Genomic DNA, 16,381 nt, shown 5'->3' with positions numbered 1-16,381 from the left:
TGCGGCTTGTTGGGCCCTGTGAACCTTCTGTTCTTTAAATGCGTCTTTATGGGAGAAAATTTTTTAATTCCTCTAGCAAAATTACGTCTGAGATTTTCATAGCTGAACTGTACTTTATTAGCCCTCAGGTACTAGTCAAAAGCCAGCTGCTTGTTTCTCTCAAACTCCAGGTAAGTTTGATCAGCTTGCTTCTTGAGGGTTCTAAACTTTTGGCGATAGGCTTCCGGTACTAACTCATATGCCCGAGGATAGCATTTTTTGTCAGTTCATAATTGGATGAACTCTCATCTGGAAACATGGCTTTTCCGGTAAGCTTACTTTGTAGCAGGAGAGTCCAAGTCTCAGCTGACCACTTTAACTGCCTTGTCAGTTTTCCAAAAGATACAAAAACCACTTCCACGTCTCCCTCATTGAATTGGGAAAGTGTTAACAATTCTGTATCCAGCTCCTCTATTTTGGCCATGCTTTCACTGGGGTTACTCTGTTGCCCCCTAGTTTACTCAAATTGCCTCAGCTCTCTCTCTTCGCATTCTTTTTGGAAGGCTCTTTCTCTTTCTCTCTCTCCTGTCTCTTGTTCTTCACGTTCCTTCTGGAAGGTTTTTTCTTTCTCTCTCTGCTGTTTCTCTCTTTCTTTATCTCTTTCCTCAAATTCAAGTTTCCTCTGTTCCAATTGTACCTTTGCTAGCAATACCCTGTCAGAGTCGATTTCTAACCCTGTTTCTGCTTCTTCGGATTCAAAGCAAAAATGGTTGCCCACTAATCTTAGGAGTTCAGACTTTCTAGCCTTGGCACGAACAGTGATCCCACACTGCTCAGCCATTTTTCTCAACTCTTCCATAGACAGTGCTTTTAACTTATTCCAAGTTACTTCACCCTGGCCTGAGGATTTATCTACTTTTAAAGGTATCGAACCCCTTAATACTTCTGATGAAAGATCACAGACCAAAAACGATGGGCTCAATTTTGTAGTCTGGCGGTAGTCACAGAAGATGGCGGCCATCCCCCACAGGAACTGCACCACCATGATTACGCAGCCGGTGGCCACTTTATATATTGACAGTGGCCAGCCTCCCCAATCACGTGGCGATGCCATTTACAGCGTCACCTGTTGACGGAGCAGGTGCTGGTGCCATTTTTAAAAGGTTGACAGCCCCACAAACAGCACAACATAATGCAGAGTTGGTCCCTTCCCCGCCTTCCCTATATAAACACTGCAGAGTTGACCCCTTCCCCACCTTGGTGGCGCCAGCTTTCCCTAAATGGGAAAGTGAAGGTGTGTGAATGCCACTTGTCGCGCTAAAGATCGGGAACTGAAGGTAAGATCGCTGCGGATTACATTTAAATTAATGCAAACATCTACTTAGCATGTGGCAAGCAGGGTCCCATCGGAGAGCAGCAGAGGGGCCTCCACAGAGCTTCCGCGCCACCAGGATGATAGTGCCCGGCAATCCCAGTGTTGGGTTAGTGGCAGGCTGCTGCCGCTCTGATGCTCCAGCAACCCATCCACCCCCCGCACCCACCCCCCCACCACCATGGAACCCAACGTCGGGCTGGGAACAAGATCCAGCCCATTGACGCTGTTTCTCTCTCCACAGATGCTGCAGACCCGCCTAGTATTTCCAGCACTTTCTGTTTTTATTTCAGATTTCCAGCATCCACTGTATTGACTTTTATTCCCTTAATGTTTCCTCTCTCATTAACAGAAGAAGGAATTTTACTCCACACAAGATCAGGTGGCAGGTTGTTCAACCTTGCCCGTCTTAGAGCGAAGACCAAAGTATGGAAGGTCCTCATCAGGGAACTCCTCTTTGCTGACTGTGCTGCATTGACATCCCACACAGAAGAGTGTTTGCAGAGACTCATCGACAGGATTGCGGCTGCCTGCAACGAATTTGGCCTAACCATCAGCCTCAAGAAAACGAACATCATGGGACAGGACATCAGAAATGCTCCATCCACTAATATCGGCGACCACGCTCTGGAAGTGGTTCAAGAGTTCACCTACCTCGTCTCAACTATCACCAATAACCTGTCTCTCGATGCAGAAATCAACAAGCGCATGGGAAAGGCGACCGCTGCTTTGTCCAGACTGGCCAAGAGGGTGTGGGAAAATGGCGCACTGACATGGAACACAAAAGTCCGAGTGTATCAAGCCTGTGCCTCAGTACCTTGCCCAATGGCAGCGAGGCCTGGACAATGTATGTCAGCCAAGAGCGACGTCTCAACTCATTCCATCTTCGCTGCCTCTGGAGAATCCTTGGCATCAGGTGGCAGGACCGTATTTCCAATGCAGAAGTCCTCGATGTGGCCAACATCCCCAGCATATACACCCTACTGAGCCAGAGGCACTTGAGGTGGCTTGGCCATGTGAGCCACATGGAAGATGGCAGGATCCCCAAGGACACATTGTATCGCAAGCTCGTCACTGGTATCAGAGCCACCAGCCGTCCATGTCTCCGCTTTAAAGACGTCTGCAAACGCGACATGAAGTCCTGTGACATTGACCACAAGTTGTGGGAGTCAGTTGCCAATGATCGCCAGAGTTGGTGGACAGCCATAAAGGCGGGGCTAAAGAGTGTCGAGTCGAAGAGACTTAGCAGTTGGCAGGAAAGAAGACAGAAGCGCAAGGAGAGAACCAACTCTGTAACAGCCCCGACAATCAATTTTATCTGCAGCGCCTGTGGAAGAGTCAGCCACTCTAGAATTGGCCTTTTATAGCCACTCCAGGCGCTGCTTCACAAACTACTGACCACCTCTAGGCGCTTACCCATTGTCTCTCGATAAAGAAGAAGAAGATGTTAACTTCATCTAATATTTCACACTGAATGCAGTGCCTGCATTGTACCTTTCTTTTGTGAAAACAGATGCAAAGTATTCATTAAGAACCACACTAACATCCTGCACCTCCACAGACTGGTTACCTTATGATCCCTAATAGGCCCTAATCTTTCTTTAGTTATCCTTTTGCTCTTGATGTATTTATAAAATATCTTTGGGTTTTCCTTGATTTTACTTGCCAATATTTTTTCACACCCTCTCTTTACTTTCCTAATTTCCTTTTTAATTTCACCCCTGCTCTTTTCATACTCCTCTAGGTTTTCTGCCGTATTGATCCCTCAGAATCTGTCATAAGCTTCCCTTTTTTCCTTTATCGTCTCCTTTGAGCCCCATGATATCCAGGGGTCTCTAGATTTGTCAATCTGTCCCTTTTTCTTTAAGGAAACATACTTGCTTTGAACACTCACTGTCTCTTCCTTGAACGCCTCTCACTGATCTGGCACTGATTTACCTTTAAGTAGCTGTTTCTAGCCCACTTTAGCTGGATCACATCTTAGCTTAATATAATTAGCTTTTCCCCAATTGAGAACTTTTATTCCTGGTCTATCTTTGTCCTTTTCCACAACTACCCTAAATCTAACTGAATTATTATCTTTCTTTGGGCCTCCTTATCTCGAGAGACAATGGATACGCGCCTGGAGGTGGTCAGTGGTTTGTGAAGCAGCGCCTGGAGTGGCTATAAAGGCCAATTCTGGAGTGACAGGCTCTTCCACAGGTGCTGCAGAGAAATTTGTTTGTTGGGGCTGTTGCACAGTTGGCTCTCCCCTTGCGCCTCTGTCTTTTTTCCTGCCAACTACTAAGTCTCTTCGACTCGCCACAATTTAGCCCTGTCTTTATGGCTGCCCGCCAGCTCTGGCGAATGCTGGCAACTGACTCCCACGACTTGTGATCAATGTCACACGATTTCATGTCGCGTTTGCAGACGTCTTTATAACGGAGACATGGACGGCCAGTGGGTCTGATACCAGTGGCGAGCTCGCTGTACAATGTGTCTTTGGGGATCCTGCCATCTTCCATGCGGCTCACATGGCCAAGCCATCTCAAGCGCCGCTGACTCAGTAGTGTGTATAAGCTGGGGATGTTGGCCGCTTCAAGGACTTCTGTGTTGGAGATATAGTCCTGCCACCTGATGCCAAGTATTCTCCGAAGGCAGCGAAGATGGAATGAATTGAGACGTCGCTCTTGGCTGGCATACGTTGTCCAGGCCTCGCTGCCGTAGAGCAAGGTACTGAGGACACAGGCCTGATACACTCGGACTTTTGTGTTCCGTGTCACTTCCACTGAAATGCTCCCCAACTGATACCCCTTCCACCAGCCCAGCTTCATTCCCTAAAACAAAGTCCAGAACCAACCCCTCTTTTGTTGGACTTGCTATGTACTGACTAAAAAAGTTCTTCTGAATGCATTTTAAGAAGTCTGCTCCCTCTGTGCCTTTCACACAAATTCTATCCCAGTTAATATTAGGATAGTTGAATTTCTTCACTATTACTCCCCTATCGTTTTTGCACTTCTCAGAGATCTCCCTCTGACTGTTTGGTGGTCTATAGTACACTCCCAGTAGTGTGATTGCCCCTTTTCTGTTCTTCAGTTCAACCCATACAGCCTCAATTGATAATCCTTCTACTGTATCATCCCTCCTCAACTGCCTCTTTAATCAATATTGCAAACCCTCTCCTTTTTTTATCTGCCTTTATCTTGTCTGAAAACCCTGTAACCAGGAATGTTGAGCTGCCAACCAGTTTTCTGTTTGTCCAGGCATATCATTTATGACATACCAGGATGATCAGAGGAGTGGGAGCCAATATTTTGGGTGCCAGTAGTTCGTCAACAGCAGCTGGTTGCCCATAAAATGCTGACAAGATTTTTTAGCCTGTGGAGGAAGCCCATGGCTCACCTTTTGTGGGGTTGTAGAGGAGCTGGGGTGACAAGTGAGCACCAGCAAAGATTTTTAAATCATTTTAATTGGAGCCTCTCATCCAGCACCTGAGAGTACCAGGTAGCAAAGCTGTTCAGCCACCCCAGTTACATTGTGGAGAACACATCTAATTGAACTGTTATGGGAATTTAATGATGCATTATTTGTGCATAGGCTTCCAACACCCACAATTCTCTAACTAATGATATGTATAGATGTAGCATTACCTTTTTCCTTGGTATGTTACATCCTTATTTATAAAACCTAGGACCTCATATGCATTTTCTTTTACAGCTTTATCAACTTGTTCTCTCATTTTAAAGATTGAACTCCTAAGTTCTGATTTTCAATTATTTTTGAAGTTTTACCATTTGGCATATATTTCTCCTTCCCAAAATGTATCAGATCATCGAACATTTACCTACTCAATCTATTCGTCTATGATCCCCTGAAGTTGCTTATAGTCCTCTTCACAATTAAATATGCTCCCTATTTTGTGCCATTTACCCCATAGTAAAATCCAGATCATATATTTATTTTATATATATGTGTGTATATATATTTTTATACATATATCTATACTCAAACATTTTATATAGATTTAGAGATACATATAATATTTATATGCACACACACTTACTCTCTCAGTACACCACTGTTCATATTTTGTCTAAAAAGTCATTCATTAACAATGACTTGATTTTCTGTCCTTCAGCCAACTTGTTTACCCATACTACCATACTCTTTTTAATATCATACACCTTAATTTTATCAACAAACATCTGATGCAACACCTTATGAAACTCCTTTCAAATATTCACATTCACAACATTTAAGACATTTTTTTTCAGTGTACTTAATATTTATTTGGTTACGTGGTACTTTGATAGAAGTTTTTTTGAAGATTATGATGAATAAACAGTAATGGATTATTTCTACTGGTTGGTGAAACAAATTTGAACATATTCACAAAAAGAAATCAAGGGGCAGTTAAAACATATTTATTTACACAGCGAGTGGTTATAAAGTAGAATTCTCTGCCACCAGCCCTTGTTGAGGCAAAGTCCATAAGTGGTTTTGAAATGGAATTGGATAATTGCTTCAAAAAGAGAAATATTAAAAGGGATGGTGGAGTGAAGAGCAGGAGAGTGGCATTAAACTAAACGGTTCATGTGGCAAAAAAGACCAGCACAGACATGATCTGATAATAGTCTGTTTTAGTGCTATAACATTCTACGATTCAGTTATTTTGGTACAACACACAGCAGCAGTTGAACATTGCCTTTTGGACATTGACATGAATTTCTGATAATAGTATGAAGATTCACAAAAATCAGGAGGATAAATGGATAAAAGCCAGTGTCATGTTTTTTGGTTTCTACACTAGCTACTAACTACCCTGTAAGTTGACAGCACATCCCATATGATCTGGATATTGCCTTAATCAACCCAAGATGCAGATAAATGATAGTCAGAGCCAAGGATCACAAATAGCGAACTTTTGATCTTTGCAACAGATGCTGGAAAGTATCATTAATTGTTGCAACATTCTTCTCTCTTTGAAATAGAAAATAAAATGTTTTATTTAAATAAATGAACAGTATAAAGTGTAAAACAATAAATCCGACACTTCATTATTGTCCTCCAAGCATAAAATACTAAGCAACAATCACTCTCTTAGCACTATGAAGTATGCCACACTTACAAACTGACCATGCTTCTCTATTGGTTGGCACAAACTAAACACACAACTTTTCTGCTGGCTGGCTGGCAAATTGAAAACTAACTCTTGGGTAAACAAGCTCCCCAATGAAATATTATCCAAACTCCTTTCAACTTATACCAAAACAAAAGGAAATGTAAGATTGTATCTATCATAATTATGTCAGATTAACAGTCATTTTCAATAATCATTTACCTGGAATAAAAATAAGAGAGATGTTGTGTAGCCATAAAACCATGGAAAAATTATGGCACGGAAGGAGGCCATTCAGTCCATCGTGTCTGTGCCGGCCGAAAAAACTAGCCGCCCAATCTAATCCCACCTTCCAGAACTTGGTCCATTGCCTTGCAGGTTGCAACACTTCAGTTGCATGTCCAGGTACCTTTTAAAAGAATTGAGGGTTTCTGCCTCCACCACCATTCCTGGCAGTGAATACCAGACACTCACCACCCTTTGGGTGAATAAGTTTTTTCTCATGTCCCCTTTAATCCTTCTACCGATCACCTTAAATCTGTGCCCCCTGGTAATTGACCTCTCCGCTAGGGGAAATAGGTCTTTCCTGTCTACTCTATCTAGGCCCCTTATAACTTTATATACTTAATTAAGTCACCCCTCAGCCTCTTCTGTTCTAAGGAAAACAACCCGTGCCTATACAATCTTTTCTCATAGCTGCAACTTTCAAGTCCTGGCAACACTCTTGTAAATCTCCTCTGTACTCTCTCCAGAGCAATTATGTCCTTCCTGCAATGCGGTGACCAGAACTGTATGCAATACTCCAGCTGTGGCCTAAACAGAATTTATACAGTTCCAGCATTACATCCCTGCTTTTGTATTCTATACCTCAGCCAACAAAGAAAAGCATTCCATATGCCTTCTTCACCATTCTCTATACCTGTCCTGCCACCTTCAGGGACCTGTGGACAAGCATTCCAAGGTCTCTCACTTCTTCTACCCCGCTCAATATCCTCCTGTTTATTGTGTATTCCCTTACTTTTTTGCTCTCCCCAAATGCATTACCTCACACTTTTCTGGATTGAATTCCATTTGCCACTTTTCCGCCCACTCAACCAAACCATTGATATCATTCTGGAATCTACAGCTATCCTCTTCACTATCAATTACACGGCCAATTTTTGTGTCATCAGCAAATTTCCCAATCATGCCTCCCATATTTAAGTCCAAATCATTAATATATACCACAAACAGCAAGGGAACCAACACTGAGCCCTGCGGAACACCACTGGAAACAGCTTTCCATTCACAAAAACATCCGTCGACTACTACCCTGGTTTCCTGTCACTGAGCCAATTATGGATCCAACCTGCCACATTCCCCTGTATCCCATGGGCTGTCATGTAGGACCTTGTCAAATGCCTTACTAAAATCCATGTCGACCACATTCACTGTACTAACCTCATCAATCCTCCTTGTTGCTTCCTCAAAAAATTCAATTAAGTTGGTAAGATATAACCTTCCCATAACAAATCCATGCTGACTATCCCTGATTAATCCGTGCCTTTCTAAGTGGCAGTTTGTCCTGTCCCTCAGAATTGATTCTAATGATTTACCCACCACCGAGGTCAGACTGACTGGCTTTAATTATTTGGTCTATCCCTCACACCCTTTTTAAACAATGGTACAATGTTCACAGACCTCCAATCGTCTGGTACCTCACCTGTATCTAGTGAGGATTTGAAGATGATCCTCAGAGCATCCACTATTTCTTCCCTGGCTTCCTTTAACAACCTGGGATGCAATCCATCCGGCCCTGGCGATTTATCCACTTTCGAGGATGTCAGACCCTCTAGTACTTCGTCTCTGATTATGCTTATCGTATCTAATATTTCACACTCCTCTTGAACTACATTGTCTGTATCAACCCCCTCCTTTGTGAAGACAGAGACAAAAACTCATTAAGAATCCTGCGCTCATCTTCTGCATCGCCGCATAAGTTCCCTTGTACATCTCTAATAGGCCCTACCCTTTCCTTAGTTATCCTCTTGCTCTTAATGTACTGATCTTCGGGTTTTCCTTGATTTTACCTGCCAATAATTTTTCATGTCCTCTCATGGCTTTTTTAATTTCCTTTTTTACTTCACCCCTGCACTTTCTATACTCCTCTAGGCTTTCTAAAGTATTAATTTTTTTGTGATCGTCATAAGTTTTCTTTTTCTGCTTTGTTACGCTGTAAGCTTCTAGATGGGGGTCAGTTAGCTCACTCTAGACAGCTAGAGTGTAATGTAAAAAGATACCAAAAGTGTGGGTTCAATTCCCGTACCAGCTGTGGGAGTTAATGGAGGCCTGTCTCCTTGCCTTGCCCCATGCTTGAGGAGTGGTGACCCTCAAGCTATACATCACCAGCTGTCTCTCCCTCATGGGGAGAGATGGCTATGGTCCTTTGGGACTATGGCACAAGCAAGCTTCTAGATAACCATGGCGCTCTAGATTTGGCAGTACCACCCTTTATCTTAGTGGGGACAAGCCTACACTGTGCCTGTAGTATCTTACTTTTGAATGCCTCCCACTGGTTTGCTACAGATTTTCCTTCAAGTAGTTGTATCCAGTCCACTTTCGCCAGGTCACCTCTCAGCTTCCTAAAATTTGCCTTCCTCCAATTTAGAACTTTTACTCCTGTTTTATCTTTGTCCTTTTCCATGATTATGCTAAAACTAACTGTATTATGGTCACTATCTCCAAAATGGTCACCCACTGCTACTTCATCCATTTGCCCAGCTTCATTACCGAAGACTAAATCTAGAATTGCGCCCCTCTTGTTGGGCTTGTTACGTGCTGGCTAAAAAAGTTCTCTTGAACGCAGTTCAAGAATTTTGTGCCCTCTGTGCGCTTCACATTGTTTGTATCCAAGTTAATATTGGGGTAGTTGAAATCCCCAACTATTATTGCCCTATAGTTTTTGCACGCAGAAATTTGCCTACATATTTGTTCTTCTATCTCCCTCTCACTATTTGGGGGTTTATAGTACACTCCTAGTAGTGTGGCTGCCCCTTTTTTATTTCTGAGCTCCTCCCATATGGCCTTGTTTGATGATTCATTTAGCATATCATTCCTCCTCAAAGCTATTATTGATTCCTTAACTAATAATGTCACCCCCCCCCCCCCCACTCCTTTTTTAACCCCTTCTCTGTCCTGCCTAAAAACTCTATATCCAGGGGTGTTGAGCTGCCATTCTTGCCCTTCTTTAAGCCAAGTTTCCATTATAGCAATGATATTGTGTTGCCATGTGTCTATCTGTGCCCTCAGCTCATCAGTTTTATTTGCTATGCTCCTTGCATTTAAATAAATACTCTTTAACACTGCCAAATTCCTGTGCTGCACACTTTTTAACCTTTGCTTCGTCTGTCTTTCAGAGTCACACACTAATTTTCTGCCTCCCGTTCCTTGCCCTAAAATTATCCCATCTAAGACTGCGCTCAGGTTCCCATCCCCCTGCCAAACTAGTTGAAACCATTGCCAACAGCACTAGCAAACCTTCCTGCAAGGATATTTGTCCCAGTCCTGTTCAGGTGTAGACCGTCAGGCTTGTACAGGTCCCACTTTCCCCAGAACCGGTCCCAATGCCCCAGAAATCTGAAGCCCTCCCTCCTGCACCATCTCTCCAGCCACACATTCATCTCGTGCATTTTCATATTTCTATACTCACTAGCACGTGGCCTTGGGAGTAATCCAGAGATTACTACCTTTGAGGTCCTGCTTGCTAATCTCTTTCCTAACTCCTTAAACTCAACCTGCAGGACCTTATCCCTCTTTCTTCCTACATCGTTGGTACCAATGTGGACCATGACCTCTGGCTGTGCACCCTTACCCTCCAGAGTGCTCTGTAGCCACTTGGTGATATCCATGACCCTTGCACCAGGAAGGCAACATACCATCCTGGAATCATGTCTGCAATCACAGAAACACCTGTCTGTTCCCCTAACTATAGAATCCCCTACCACTATTGCTCTCTTGTCTTTTATCCTCCCTCCCTGCACAGCTGAGCCACCCATGCTGCTCTGGTCATGACTCATGCCATACTCTCCAGAGGAACCCTCTCTCCCATTGGTACTCAGAACTGAATACCAGTTAGAAAGTGGGATGCCCTCTGGAGACTCCTGCACTACCTGCCTTGACCTTCTTGTCTGTCTGGCAGCCACCCAGTCCCTCTCTGCCTGTGCTCTGTTAAGCTCCGGGGTGACTACCTCCTGAAACGTGCTATCCACGTAGTTCTCTACCTTGCAGATGCGCCACAGTGACTCCAGCTACCGCTCGAGGTCCGAAACCTGGAGCTCAACCTTCTGCAGCCGGTGACATGTCCTGCAGATGAATTTGTCAAGGACACATGGTGTGTCCACAACTTCCCCACATGCCACAGGAGGCACATTCCACTCGGCCGAGCTGCCCTGCCATACCTCAGCATTACAAAAAAAAAACTGCTAATATAACTCACCAGTTATTTGCCAATCAGCTTCTTCCCCTGTACCGTGGAGGCTGAAAAGGCAGAAAAGAAAAGAAAGAGACCAAAGAAAACCTCCTTCCCCTAGTCAGTAAAATCTCTCACATACAACTCACAGCCTTACTCTCTGTCCAAACGGCACTTTTCAATTCGTAATTACTAATAAATTACACTAACTAAAACCTTAGTAGTACCAACTTTACCACTTACAAGGTAGCTATTTGAGGGTTTTAAAAAAAAGAACTTTTTATTTTTTGTACAGCCTGGACGTACATAACCAAAATGTTAAGCTAAGCAAATTAAATAGAATGATACCTAAGCAGCATGCTACCCAAGTAGCAAGGTGTCATAAAGTGTATCTTGGGAATAATAGAGCCGATTTGCAATTCCATTTTTGGGTGGGAATGGGGTGGTAGTACGCTAAAAGTCAGAGTTTAGAACTTACTGACTCCCTCCCGCTATTGCTCTCTCTGTCATAACTATGATACCGGCCTTCAGATTAGCAGCTTAGTGTAAATGGGCAGGGCCTCATTATACAATGCCAATCAGGGTCCAATGACACCAATAGGACGGCGATACAATTTTTAAGTACCACCCGGTGGAGGGCGCACCACCCAATGGTACTGGATCCGAAGTGAGGTTGGTATCCTTCCATCTATGAAAGATGATGGACACGCAGCAAACAATCCATTTAAGTGGGATGTCTTCTCTTGGTGCACCTTTGTTGATGGCTGTGAAGGCCAATCCTTGAGAGGCAGGTTCTGCCACAAGTGCTGCACGTGAAGCTGCCAAATGACACTCTGTTGTTGTTTTTGACGTTGGCGCCTGCTGCCAAGCTGCTATAGCAACTGGTGATTGTGGTAGTGCACACAAGTCCATTGAATGTGTTGCCATTTCCCTCTTTCCCCAGCTCCTGACTCCCAAGAGTGATAGTCAACATTTAGGGCCTTCAAGTTAAGCTTCCAAGCATCCTTAAAGTGGAGCTTTCGGTGTCCCACTGGCCATCTGGCCCCTGCTACCCCACCATAGAGAGGGTCCTTGGATATGTGACCGTCTTCCATCCTGCATGTCATGTCCAATCCACTGACCGCCTCTGTTTGATTAGTGCCAACACACTTGGGAGCTCTGCCTTTGAGAGGACTGCCACATTTGTGATTTTTGTCCTGCCAGGATATACATATAATGCGCTGCAGACAGTGAAGATGGAAATTATTGAGCTTCTTTTCCTGGTAGCTGTAAGTCGTCCATGTTTCACAGCCACACAGCAAGGTGCTGAGAACACAGGCCTTATAAACCATCAACTTGGTCCTAGGGGTCAGCTTGGTGTTATCCCATGCATGTTTTGCAAGTAACCAAAGGTGATAGCTGCTTTCCCTATGCGTGTATCGAGCTCTGCATCAAGGGACAGATTGTCTGTCACCATGGACCCAAGGTAGCAGAATTTGCTAACCACTTCCACTGGGGTGTTATTTCGGGGTGGAGATGCAACACCATTTTGTTTGCGCTTATAGTCAAGGAGAACAAGTTACAGGCATGGTAGAGACAGTCCATGAGTCCTTGTTGCTGAGTTTCTGTGTGAGTGACTAGTGCAGCATCATCAGGATAGAGGAGTTCTTTGATCATGACATGATGTATTTTTGTTTTTGCTTTCATCCTTGATAGATTGTAGAGCTTGCCGTCTGACCTAGCGTGCAAGTAGACTCCTTCCATATCTGCAGGGAAGGTGAAGGTAAGGAGAATAGAGAAGATGCCAAACAGAGTGGGACACAACCCTGTTTCACTCCATTCTTCACGCAGGAACATGAGAGGTGGCGCCATCAAACTGTACAGTGCAATACATTTGTCATGGAAGGAGCAAATGAGAATGGGGAGCTTTGGTGGATGTAGAGCAGTGCTTAAAGTGACCAGAAACAGGGCAAGTGTTTTTAGCATCAACTAATTGATTGTTGTAGGGCTAAGAGCATTAATGGCACACAAAAATCAATTTGCCAGGTGATGAGCCCTCTGCAGCCCCCCCCCATCTAACCTCCCCTTCCACTTAACATGACTGGCTTGGCTCCACAGAGGAGCTAATTCCCTGCCCCCATTCCCCAAGTTGATGAGCTGCTCCGAATGCATGGGCATCTCGCCACGAATATCGTAGTGAGGTAAAACAGTCAAAATTACTTGATAGTCTAACTGCTTTCATCGGGAGGCTAGTGGGCTTCCTCCATCTATTTCTCCAAAGCTGCTAAAGATGCACCGTTGTTACACAATACACATAAATTCTTCACATTGACAAGCTAATTGGTAACATATTTGCGAAGATACTCAATTAGCACATGACTGGGTTAGCCCTAATTTGTGCAAAGGATTACTCAAATGGAGCCTTCAGCAGTATGTGGGGCCCATCGATAGCCTCCTGCAATCTGGAGAAGCCAATAATCTGGAGGAAATCGATGGACCTATATTTTTGGTGAACAGGGAACATGTTGTATTTAATGAAGTTGGATGATCTGTGGAAGAGGGCATCAATCACCTGTTGAATTGAGGTCCTCACAGCTCCTTTTGCTGATGTTACAGATGTCTCTAGGGCCTGATTGAAAGGAACTGGAGTTGTACATCATCAGCTTCTTTGCCACCAAAGCCCTGCGGAAGGGAGACCGTGACTTCAGACCTTAATGGCGCATCTCACAGATATGGCCAATTGCTTGAAGTGCAGCTTGTGCACATATAGTTCTTCTGGCAGTGTCTCAGGTGACATTCATTCCCTCTACAATTCCGGGAGCGGATTCTGGGGGTGGGGGTTAGGGAGTGTATGTAGTACCAAGATCTGTTCAGTCTCAGGCCCTGGTGCCTTAAGGGATACCTCACTGCTCCTCCTCCAGTTTGTCCATGATAACCAAACGGTGAATCAGCAATTCCAATTCTTTTACCTTCCTAACACATAGGAAGAGAGAGAGATATCCTAAAAGTAATTGCTTTCATAGTAACAGGATTCTAATTGGGAAAACTGTCAAGAAAAGACTGCCAAAACTGAGAGAAATAACAAAAAGACTCAAGAACAACTTCTCGAAAGCTGACATGAGCCTCCATAGCTTTAATGGTCCATTTGTTGCCCTCCCAAGCTGTAAGCCATCTGAAAGCTGTAAATCACATCAACACAATGCCATCCACACCATTATTTTTCAGTCTAAAAGGCTACAGCAAGAATAATGGTGTAAATCCAGCAAATGGTAATTGCCACTGAAAGTAATGGTGAACTGAGTAAAGAGACCGAACTTTTATTGGCTTAGGAAAGGCTGTCGGTGGAGGATGTAAATGTCTCTCAAATTATAGCACAACACAACTTTTGGCATAACTCACTTACTCCATTATTTCTTGGAACTTGTACGTATAAATAATGGTGCAGAGTGTTACTGGGTGGGTCATTACTATGGTACAATTTCTAGCAAATCCATTTGCAAATGGAAGCTAATTGAGCTAGTTGTGTTAAAAAAAGACAGAAATTGCTGCAAAAACTCAACAGAACAGGCAGCATCTGTGAAGACAGAAACAAAAGGCTAAATATTACCAGCTCCTCGATGCCATAGATCGTGGCAGGGAGGCCCATAAAATGCTAGCGGGAGCGTCCCGCCACGACCCACAATGCCGAGAAGGCCCCACCAGATATTAGCGGCGGCGGCAAGGCCTCGGCGCGGCTCCCCCACCTGCCACTTGACAGCGGGACATTCATTAAAATATTTAAATATGCGTTAATAAAACTCAGATTAACTTACCTGCCAACAGCAGCCGTCCCACGTCAATTTTACGGCCAACCAGCCGCAACTTGCATGTCTTCCGAACTCCGTTGGAGTTCCGAGGTGAAACACTGGTGGGGAGGGAGGAGGAATAACATTATCAGGGCGGGAGGGGTGGGGAAGCAGGGAAAGCACTTTTTATTGGCTGTGGGAATAGGGGGAAGGGGTTGAAGGGCAAATGTGAGAAGGTTGGGGGGGAGAGTTCGGGTCAGGAATAAAATATGTTTTCTGAATATAGGGCAATGAAAAGATCATTGGGGGGGTGGTTGGGAAAGGGACTCCATCTTCTAATTATTTATTAAAAGCAAATGAAATCTAATATCCCTTTAAAAATGTACATTTTTGCTAAGGGCTTGAAGCCCTTTAAAAATGGCACCGGCGCCTGCGTGGTGGGGCTGGATTCAATTGCTGGGGTCGCAGTGACCACCTCTTCTACATCATTGGGGGCGGCTGCTCCGCCCCCTCCATTGAAATGAGGCCCTGCGTGTTATAGGGCAGTGTAGTGGTTAGCACCGCAGCCTCACAACTCCAGCGACCCGGGTTCAGTTCTGGGTACTGTCTGTGCAGAGTTTGCAAGTTCTTCCTGTGACCACGTGGGTTTCCACTGAGTGCTCAGGTTTCCTCTCACAGCCAAAGACTTGCAGATCGATAGGTACATTGCCCATTGTAAATTGCCCCTAGTGTAGGTAGGTGGTAGGAGAATTGTGGGGATGTGGTAGGGAATATGGGATTGATATAGGATTAGTATAAATGGGTGGTTGATTGTCAGCACAGACTCGGTGGGCCGTCGGGCCTGTTTCAGTGCTGTATGACTCTAATATTGTGGGGGCTGTGTGGTGGCACTTCCATGTTGGAAGGCTGCCACTTTCACAGCATGCTGCTGCAGAGTGTGGCGTGGTGATAAAATTCAGGACAATGACCTTTCAACATAACTGGAAAATGTAAGAGATGTAACAGGTTTTAAACAAGTACAGAGGCATGGAATGGGGAAAGAACAAAAGGGAAGGTCTGTGATAGCTTGGAGGGCAGGAGAAATTAAATATCAAAAGGGATGGTTGTGCAAGGCACAAGATGATGATTGAAAACGTAAAGAAAAAGATGGGCCTAGATGAGGTGAAATGGGTAAAGCAGAATCATTACCAATAATCTGTCTGAAAAAAAAATTGGGGAAGAGATTATGATTTGAAATTGCAGAATTCAACCTTGAGTCTGAAAGTCTATAAAGAAACCAATCAAAAGATGACCTGCTGTTCTTCAAGCTTAGATTGAGGCTTCATTGGATCAGTGTAGGAGGTTGAGGGCAGGGAGGATAAAATGGGAGTGGATTGAACTGAGGAAAAAAAAGGGGCAATCACACTGCTGGGAGTATACTATAGACCCCCAAACAGTTAGAGGGAGTTAGAAGAGCAAATACATTGGCAAACTGTTGAGAAGTGCAGAAACAATAGGGCAGTAATAGTAAAGAATTTCAACTACTGTTATAGAGTCATACAGCATAGAAACAGGCCCTTTGGCCCACCGCGTCCATGCCGACCATAATGCCTATCTATACTAATCCCACCTGCCTGCATTAATTCCATATCCCTCTATGCCTTGCTCATTCAAGTACCTGTCCAGATGCCTCTTAAATGTTTCTACTGTTCCTGCCTCCACCACCTCCTCAGGCAGCTCAT

General features: G+C 44.3%; 1 protein-coding gene across 1 annotated transcript in view; it reads right to left on the bottom strand.

Moving 5' to 3' along the window:
* Positions 1-14,768, bottom strand: part of macroh2a1 (macroH2A.1 histone) — a 64,080-nt gene extending 49,312 nt beyond the window's left edge. The window contains exon 1 of the mRNA XM_068043691.1: positions 14,688-14,768. The gene's annotated coding sequence lies outside the window, so the exon portion shown is untranslated. The remainder of the gene's footprint in view (positions 1-14,687) is intronic.
* Between the last annotated feature and the right edge of the window lie 1,613 nt (positions 14,769-16,381).

This window comes from Heterodontus francisci, chromosome 12 (genome assembly GCF_036365525.1).
Source record: "Heterodontus francisci isolate sHetFra1 chromosome 12, sHetFra1.hap1, whole genome shotgun sequence".
NCBI lineage: Eukaryota > Metazoa > Chordata > Chondrichthyes > Heterodontiformes > Heterodontidae > Heterodontus > Heterodontus francisci.
The sequence above is the reverse complement of the archived record's forward strand: the minus strand, read 5'-3'. Positions and strand labels throughout refer to the sequence as shown.